This window comes from Rosa chinensis, chromosome 2, assembly GCF_002994745.2.
Source record: "Rosa chinensis cultivar Old Blush chromosome 2, RchiOBHm-V2, whole genome shotgun sequence".
Taxonomy (NCBI): domain Eukaryota; kingdom Viridiplantae; phylum Streptophyta; class Magnoliopsida; order Rosales; family Rosaceae; genus Rosa; species Rosa chinensis.
In genome coordinates, this window is record NC_037089.1 from 64965555 (window position 1) to 64975714 (window position 10160).

The 10160-nt window shown below is 37.4% G+C and overlaps 1 long non-coding RNA gene and 1 pseudogene across 1 annotated transcript; one reads left to right on the top strand and one right to left on the bottom strand.

The window, feature by feature from the left end:
- The first annotated feature begins 272 nt into the window (after positions 1–272).
- LOC112184772 lies at positions 273–7550 on the top strand (annotated as a pseudogene).
- A 609-nt stretch (positions 7551–8159) lies between these two features.
- LOC112186495 lies at positions 8160–9801 on the bottom strand. The gene is made up of 4 exons (XR_005805261.1): positions 9494–9801; positions 9320–9403; positions 8895–8984; positions 8160–8769 (listed from the first exon to the last, which is right to left on the bottom strand). It is a non-coding gene; the product is annotated as an uncharacterized LOC112186495 (long non-coding RNA).
- Between the last annotated feature and the right edge of the window lie 359 nt (positions 9802–10160).

Consider the following 10160-nt stretch of genomic DNA (forward strand, 5'->3'; position numbering starts at 1 on the left):
CTGCTATTTTTGCCTATTTGAAGGAGCGGCTCACTAAGAAACTTGTCAGTTGGAGGTCTACAATTCTCAGTATTGGAGGTAAAGAGTTACTTATTAAGGTGGTAGCTCAAACTCTGCCTAATTACGTTATGAACTGTTATGCTCTACCCAAATCTCTATGTGATGATCTTCAGCAACTTTGTTGTCAATTTTTTTGGGGAAGTTCTGATGACCGACGTCGAATTCATTGGCGGTCTTGAGAGAGAATGTGTCTCCCAAAAGAACAAGGAGGTATGGGCTTTAAATATTTGCAAGCTCACAATCTTGCGATGCTTGCAAAACAAGGCTGGAGACTCCTTACTAATCCAAATTCTCTTGTGGCTCAAGTTTATAAAGATGTGTATTATCCTTATGGTTCTTTCCTTACGGCTGACATGGGTGAGAGGCCACCGTTTTCTTGGAGAAGCATTATGGAAGCTCGACCGGTGTTGCAAGCTGGTTTATCTTGGAGGATTGGGACTGGTGTTTCTGTTAGTATTTGGGATCATGATTGGATCCCTTCTGTTCCCCATCACTCTGTGGTTAAACCGTTGGATACCATCTTTGAAAAGGTTGCTGACTTGATCAACCCGGACACTTTGACCTGGGATGCGGCTGCTGTCCATAATTGTTTTGAATCACAGGTGGCTCACCAGGTTCTTTCTATCCCTCTTAGTCGTCGATATGGACAAGACCGAGTTGCATGGAAGCTTCACAAGAAGGGTTTCTTTTCTGTGAAATCAGCTTATACAATAGCACGAGACTTCTCTATTGGCAATGTGTTTGTCTCTCCTTCTAATGGGGATCCTTATGGCCCGGTTTGGAGAGCCTTGTGGAAGGCTAAAGTCCCTAGTAAGGTGGCTATTTTTGGGTGGAGAGCAGTCCATAATCTCCTGCCTACCCGTGCTGCCTTATCTTTGAAGGGTTATAATGGGGACTTACAGTGTGTTGTTTGCTCTAGTGGTGTGGAGACGGTGGAACACCTGTTCTGCCAATGTAGTTTGGCTAGAGAGATAGTGGGAGCTCCTCCCTTTATCATTCTGGTTTCCTCATTATCTTGGAATGATTGGTTTTTAGAATGGGTTAACTCGCTGTCATCAGGTTGCTTTGATAAATTGCTTGTGTTGCTTTGGAATATTTGGAAGAATAGGAATGACAAGTTATGGAGAGATTGCTCTATGACTGGTCCTAGCATCGTGGCCTCTTCTATAGCATGGTTTGAGGAGTATTCCTAGGTCAATCAGGCTACTGCATCTCCTGATCGACGAGGACCTACGGGTTAAACACAATGGTTTCCTCCAGCGACTGGTACCTTAAAACTGAATTTTGATGGTGCGTTCCTATCGTCGATTCAGTATGGAGGTACAGGGGGAGTTCTCAGGAATGATCAAGGGGATTTTATTGCTTCCTTTTCCTACAGAGCTGAGTCTGTGCTCTCTCCATTACACGTTGAACTCTTAGCCTTGAAGTATGGGTTAGACTTCCTCCACGCTATGAATGTCACGAAGGTGGTCGTGGAAACTGATTGTTTAGTGGCAGTTCAGGCCATTAATTAATTCTTCGACTGAGGATTTGTCTGAGCTAGGTGCTTTGATTCATGACATCAAAGGCCTTGTAGGTGTAGTGGGAGATATTACAGTTGGTTTTACTCCTAGGCAGGCTAACAGAGTTGCTCATCGCCTAGCTAGTTATAGTTTTGATTCAAACATCCATCTTGATTGGTTTGGTCATGCTCCAGAGTTTGTACTGGATGCCCTCATGTACGATCATTATCGTATTTAGTAATAAAATATCTTTTCTTTCAAAAAAAAAACAAGTAATCAAAGACGTAGCTACACACGGGCTCCGTTGGGCTACAACCCACCCCAGATTTTGAAAAAGCATAAATTTGTAGCTTAATTATGGTTTAACAGATTAAATATTAAAAATTAGCCCACCTCAAATTTCTAAACTTAGCCCATATGATGTTTCTTTTCTTGTTTTAGTCATACATTAGTCTGCAATCACATGCTTTGCATGTGTACGAAAATGTTTTGTTTTTTTGTTTTTAGGGATTTTACTAGATTTTTTTGGGAAAAAAAAACATTCTTTTCTTTTAGTCGCATGTGTACAAAAAAATTAGGGATTCTACGAGATTTTTTGGGAAAGAAAATTATTTTCTTTAGACCTACATTTGCTGCTTCTCTGTGGTTCTATGGAAACATGTCCGTGGGTAGTGAAAGAAAATCTTTAATTATGTAATTGCATATGTTTCAAATCCCAATAAGAAAACTTTAAACCCTCAAATTAATTTTTCAAAGTTGTGACAAACCACTTCTATCAATAACAAAAGATTTATGAAGCCTCTCGCTAAAGTGAAATCCTTGGTTTGCAGTAATCTGCACTTTGCATTGCCTACCTCAATTGTTTCTATAATTATGAATTCATAATTGTGTATATCGTTAAGACTCACACATCAATAATTTTGTATAGATTTTTCTTCAACCATGGAAGCACACAGAAAAAGCAAATGCAATATTTCAGCACAGAGAAAGAATTGAAGCATAAGATGACGTCAAATCCTTGTCTTTTTTTTGCAGTTAATAGAAAGTTATTGGTGTTTAAACTAAAATTCTAAAAATTGGTGGTATAGTGAGGTGTTAACTATTAGGACCCTTAGATCACATGAAGTGTCAAAATTTTAAGAAATTAAAGTAAATTTATAAACTCCTCACTTTAGAGGAGCTGGATCATTCAATTTGAGTAGGTGTGTTCTTTTTTCTTAAACTTTTGTTATCGAATTTCTATCACAAGTTATAATGTTGATTTTTTGGGTCATTTAGCTATTTAATTATTTAATATGTATTTAATATATAATGTAGTTTAATTTAAGAAAAAAATAAAACATATTACTTGTAAAACTTAAGAAAAGAAAAGAAAAATCTGAAAGCATTAGCAAACTTTTAAGAAAATATTTTTTTTTAGTCCACCCGTTTTTAAAATTCTAGCTCCGCCATTGCAAGTAATGATAAGTTCATTTCATGCAATTGGGTCATCAATGTTGGCTACTGTTGGATTTTCTTTCTGCACCCATGTAGTTGGTGCTTGTGTGCTCTGGTTATGTTACTCTTTTGCTGCTATATTTTTGGCTGGAGAAGATCAGTTGCTTTTAGGTTTTTCTTTTTGGGAGGCCTTTATAGTTTTCAATTGAGTTTCTTCACCTCAAATCTTGGGTCATTGTATTCTTCTTTTTCAGGAGAGGTTTTGGTCTGGTCCCCCTCTCCCTTTATTGTATTTTCTTTTTCTTTTTAAATAAATTTAAATGGAGTGACGGGCGGTAGGTTCCCGGGTGTAATGGTCCTCTCCTCTTATGAGGAGGGTAGGCGACTTGCTCAATGACCGCTAACGAGGGGCTGATATCGCCTAATCCTTTGTTAATTTTTAAAAAAAAAATATGGATCACAATATATTCTTAGTTAGGGTTAACGATATTTTTTTCTTGATACTTTGCTTAGACATTTTCCCTAGCCAATTACACCCAACTAAACCCTAGTGTTATCTTTCAGTTCTTTCCTGATCTGATCGTCTTTAACATCAGACATTTCTTGCTTAAAGCCCTTACCTGGTACCCACTTCTTTTCTTGATTTCAAGGAGCTAGCACTCAAGATCCACCAAAGAATCTCAAGGCTTTCAAGACCAAATGTTGGAGAACTTCAGTAAAAGCATTTAACAACACCAAAACCTTTTCTTCAAACACTGACATTGCAATTGTTTATTTAAAACCAAAATAGCTAAGACCACCCGGCCCATTGCACACGAGTACATTAGAAATGAAGAACAAATGGTATAATAATTCAAAATATAAGTGAAAAAAGCTAATAGTACGTGCTTTTACAAAATACCTGTGAGGATAATCTCTGGTGAAAGTTGCCTGAAGAGTGGAGAAATGCAAAGGGTATGTATAGATCGATAAAGGAGTGGGGTATTGGGTGCAGTGTATACCATATATAATATTCACTTTCAGTGCAGGTGTGGCCTTGTCTGCAATGAACCAACTACATTGTAGACAAACAGATGCCGTGAAGACTTCCGTTAGTTTGACCGCGTCAACTCACATAGGACAGGGAAGATGAAACTGCAAAGTAAGAAGTTACCGCAGGGCCTTTAGGGGAGAAGGGGAGAGGCAGCTGCATCGAGGAGGAGATAAGATTCCAAGACTAAATACCCTTCTCCGTCATCCTTCATCTCTACAAAACACCAATCTGCAAAGGATATCTCATTTTATCGAGAAGATTGCGAGTTTCAGATTATCGAAATAGGGCAAAATAAGGCAAATCCTTTGAAGTATTGGCTACCAGAAGGAAGGAGTAGACTCAGGTTTTGTGACCAGTTTCAGGTAATATCTCTGCTCCGATTTGTTGTTGTTAGTCGTTTAGTATATGGAGGAAATGTGAAATTGCATCTGCCAATTTTGGGATTGAGCATGGAGTGGTTTGATTTCTGATATGGGAATATGCATTCGATTAATTATGAAAATAGTATAGACATTATGCTTAATGATGAGATTCTGGTTTAGTCTCGATGTTAAGTATTACATTACAAGTTCCTTGAATTGATATCGTATTTTGATATAACGCCTTGTCGTATTAGATTCTACAATTTTCATATCGAATATAATAGTTTATGCCATGGATTTGATTCAAATTTGGTTGTGTTGTTCATGCCTTTGTTTGATTTTGATGAAAAAATCTAGCTTTATGAAAACTTTGGTTATGTTAGTTGGCTTGGTGGTAGAATCGGTTTCATTGCATATGAGTGTGTTTTTGTATGATTCTGGTGGCTGTTTATCTAATAAACACTCTATTCTGGGTTGTATAGTGTTTTTGGTAGTCAGAAAAAGTGTGAGTTTTATCTATAACACTTATAATTATCTATGAGCTTTAAAAAAGTTTCAAAAGAAAAGTTATCTTTCAGACCTGTGTGTTTTGTTTAGTGTGTTTCGTTTTAGTAAATGTCTGTGTTTTGGTTTTGACCAGGCTGTGTATCTGTAAATTTATAGGGCTGCTCCAGCTGCGCTGTCGAAGAGACATGCTGATGGTTCATTGCCAATTGAAGATTTCAGTACTTGGAAATCAGAGTGAGAAGAAAGTACAAATGGGATCAGAGACTGATCAGCGGTAAGATTTAATCAGGGTTCAGTAATTTCTGTTCTCAAGTTAGATCCTTCTATGAGAAATTAAGGGGATACAATTCCATTTTGAGTTTGAAGTAAGATTTGAAATGTTGTTTGACAGGGCAATCATGATGAGCCTGATGTTACATACCAATGCAAAGCAACTGATTAAAGCACAAAATTACCAAGATGCAATGGAAGTGCTCAGCATGGAGGAGGTTTGTTACTGGTGCCTTTTTGCAACTGATAGTTTCGTTCATATGAAATTTGCAAGTTACTTGGCTTGTCCATGCTTGTTACAGCAGCTTATGTCTCCTAAACTCTATGGTTTGTATTTTCTTCCTTTTTTTCATTCTTGTAGGAGGAGGAGGCTTTCTCTCTCTGCGATCCATCGGTTATTAAGGTGAGTGAGTTACTTTATTGAAGACATTGTATTACTATGAAGTACATGTGGGTGTAACTTTGACAGTTAAACTATATCAATCTGCCTTTCACTTTGTTAGATTGGTTTCAATATGAGTGTATAACATTCGCCATGTATTGTTTGCTTTCAGCTGGTCGATAATCCTTCTATACTGCAAATCGATATGGTTTTGTGTTATTTCATGCTTAGAGACATACACTAGCTCTCAGTGGCAGGAATTCGCCTTGAGAAAGCCAGAGAGGGTCTTGAACGAGCTCATGGAAAGGACTCTTCTCATGTTAGACTCCTTCAGGCAGGTTGTTATCCAGAGTGTGCACTGTGACTACTTCTACTACATATCTGAATGTTTGTCTACACTACGCAGGTCTACTTACTTTGTTGATTCTCATTATAGATATTTGATACTGGAGCTGCTGGAAGGGGTGGCGGCGTATCACAGTGGTCAGGTTGATAAGTCAATGACGGTGTTGACTTCTGCACAAGAGAAGTTCACCCAGGTAATTGGAAAGGACAAGGGCCATGTCATGCACTGAATGTTTGCCTCTCTTAGATAGGATTATGGAGGTCCAAAATTATAAAATGTACTTAAATTTACAGTCAAGTCTTCTCTTCATACAAATGCAAAGTGCACGAATTTTGTTTAAAAAAAAAAAAAAAAAGGATGTCCTCTTTCAAGTTTCCACAGAATTTATCATGCACACTATGCTAGTATTCTATGTCTCCCACTTTTCTGAGTGAAACCATTAGTTTCAACGAAATCCAATTAACATGTATTTTCAGGTGCTGGATGAATTTTTGGTTGTGGATTCCAGCTTCAGGTGCTGGATGAATCTCTCTTTCTTGTGATGATCATGGGCTTCAGAGAACGAGATACAAAAAGGGCACTGGGGATGAGCAATCAATATGTTTCCATCAGCCCTGTATAGTCGTTAGTCATCCCAAGAGTTTCTTGACTTTGCAGGTTTGAAAAGGAGCTTGCTGCTGAAGCACTATGAGGAAATGACAGTGGAGAAGGCATTGGATTTGACCAATTCTTCCATACAGGTGACTTGAACATTTTTGTTTGAACACTATTTGAATTTTATTTAGAGAAAGAACACTATTAAATTTATTTACTTGCAGCAGCACCTTGAATCAAGGAAAAGTAAACTACAGTGCCAAGCAGTAGATGCTTCAGTTGAAGCTTTTGTACGCATGGCCTTTGACAAATCATTAGGTACATAAAACAGATGTTAGTATACTTGGTTTATGTTTGTGAGGTCAAACCGTGCTCACTCTGACGTTTACAACTTTGTGTTCAACAGTCTTAGCTTTGCAGGGTGGAGGGACAATGGACCAAGCAATCTGTCAACTGCTCTCGGGACAGGCACCAAACCCCACGGACGCTGCGAACCAATCTGAGGCAATTCCTGCAGTCAATGCTAACAACAATGGTCAATCTGATGTTGCAATTGACATTGCAAATTCTCTTGCGTCAGTGCTTGATAATCAAAATGGTCAAGTTGGAGGTTTTTCAAAGTCTAGTAATGCATCAGAGCGTGATTCAGAAAGGGAAAGCCAACTTGCTGAAGAACTAGCACAAGGAGATGCTTTCACTGACTATGATATTGAAGTTAATAGACAAGGTGAAGTCATAAGTGAGTACTTGGCTTAGCGGGAACAAAGTGAATATCACTCTGCCAATAAGAATTGCGACTTTAACAACCATGGATGTACATGTATAATAACTATAGGTCAAGGATCTAGTTATGGTGATGGTGTTCCAGATGATCAATGTCTTTGATCCGGCATTTTCCCGACTGTTCCAACACTAATATTGGTGCCATGTAGTTTATCTAACCCGCCTTTCACCATTTCTGGAATTATAAAAAAGCATATTTGCTGCTTTTAAGTAAATGTGGTATAAACATTCTGATTTACGAGTATCAATTCAGGATATGATATCCATCTCGAAATATTACGGCAACAATGTTAAAAGGACAATCAATGACTAGGTTTTCATAAACTTGTGAAAGGTGCAAAAGAATACAACATTACATAAGGTTGGCTATCATTAGCATTCTCAAAATTTTCTGAATTTACAAAATGTTACTTGTCAGATTCATCATTGGAATGAGATTCACTGTCTATGACCATAACCATATGCTTAATTTTAGATTCTTCATCCTCAACTTGGGTTTCCTTGTAATCCTTGGGAAAGTACATTACAATTAATGGTCTGCCATACCGGTCTCTCTGATAGGAATAATCTGTTGGTTGAAAGTAGCCATTAGATTCACTAAATAGAGAAGAGGCTTACGGATGCTTGCAAAGTGTGGGGCATTTAATTGCAACTGCATACTTGCAGGTGGATATCTTTGTAATTGAACTAATCATAGCTCTCAGGTCTGAGCATACAAATCTCACCTGCCAAATGCATATAGAGTAAGGAGAAGAGGGATGGGAACAGAAAAATGAAAACTAAACAAAGTTCATAGCTTCATATTTCAGTATCTCGAAGCTTGTTTTGTAAGATCACAAGTGGTTTCGTTCGTATATTAATGAGGATAATACCTGTATGAAAATAGCATGTTGATAAAATGAGAATGTGTCCATCTATATCAACAATAACAAGAATATGCACATATATTAATCAATTCAGTTTTATTTCAATTATTCTGCATAAATCAGTTGTCAAAGACAAAGTTTTTACAACTAAAGCAATTAGACCATGATCACAATGCGCTATCGGTTAATATTCACAGTCAAAACAATATTCAAAGTGGAAATACTATACAAACTAATTCCAAAGTCATAAACTAAACATGGGTTTGTAGCTTTCTGCAAGAAATTACAAACCTTAACATCAATATCAATGCAAAAGTGCAAGCCACAAAAAGGCTATTTAAGATCAGGCCATTTTCAGACATAATAAGCAAATTTGGGCAAAAAGGAATACCGATCAAAACACCAAGAAAGTTTAACACTCCAAAGCAACCTTAGAAGCAGTACTGAAGAAACAGGAGGGAGATTTGCTGAAAGTACCAGTTGTCTTATTTAGCACCTGCAGTCACAACAGTGAAGATGGCTTCTTCCTCAAACCAGTCACCTAGAATATAGTCGTAAGAAAACATAGACAAGTCCAGTCTTGCATTCTCAAGCACTTTCCATATCCGAATTAGGTATTTAAAGATCCTGAATTTACAGCAAAAGGATCCAATTCACACCGAATTGGTGCTTGGTTTAGAAGAATGCATCCACAAAAAGCAGCAAAGGAAAAGGAAAAAAAAAATATGCCTCAAACTTGGACTGTGACTAACCTCAAAACCTTCAGTGTCTAGGTGATTCTTCTTCTTCTTCAGAGTAAGATCAAGGACTCAAAATCGATCAAACCTTTCACCCCGTAATCACTGCAGGCAGAAGAGAAGATTTCAAGACAGTCAATGATATGCAATTCTCAAAATTCCAAATACATACAACCCCTATAATTCTAGACACATAATTCTAGACACAAACTAACAATCAACACTTTGGGTCAAACCATAGCACATCAAAATCATACACCAAGGTCTAGCTGAACCAATAACCTCAAACCACATTCCAAGCTAAGCAATTCTCAAAAGGCAAATCAGCATCAACTAGATTTGCTTAAAAATTAAAGGAATAATCCTTCTGAATCTACTAATCACGGAGACTATAGTTAATAAAACAAAACAAAATTTCAACAAAAAATTTTCCTCTGGACCTTGCTCTGAGTCCTGATGACTCCACTACGACTGCAGGTGTTGGGCTCGCGTCTTGAAAAGTTGGTGCGTGTTCATCCTCAGATCTAAAAGAAACCCCAAAATCAACACACATAAAGAGATCCCAATTTGGGTTTTACCCATTACCTACAAATTGAAATGGAGAGAATGATTACCCAATCGTGCTGAGCGAATTTGCTTTGCATGAAGACGCAAAGGCAGTGGGCGGAGAGGGTATTGGAGTGCGATGAAATCATAACCCAGACCAAATTATAAAAGCGATGTGCCATGGCTGATGGAGATCGGCAAGCAAGTGGAGGACTGTGGTGATGGGAAGAGAAATGAAATGAATCTGATAGCTAACCTAAAATGGGGGATTTGGAGGGAGGTTCAAAATTAAGTGGGAAGTGAACATCTGAACGCGGGATGTTGAAAATTGAAATGTTAAACTAGAACTGCTCTTCCAATTCGTTCCTATAAGCAAGCACTTTTTTCTTTTCTTTTTTTAACACTAGCATTAAGACTTTAATAGTTATATGATTGTCACTGTATGTGATTTTGATTATACATTGGTTTTGGACTTTTGGGTGGGTAATTAACGTAATCACGGATCATTGGATGAAATAATTATAATACTTTATGTCTACAGTAATAAATTCAGTCAATTTTATTTTCATATCGACTCTCATTTATCATAAACTAGCATGACCCACCCACTATGTGTGTGGAGAGAAGTTAAAGGTAGTGGAAAAATTTTTCGTACAACTATCATATTTTCTGCTTTTTTTAATTTATTTTTAATTTTACAATTTACCATATTATCCTTATTGATTAATTATATTT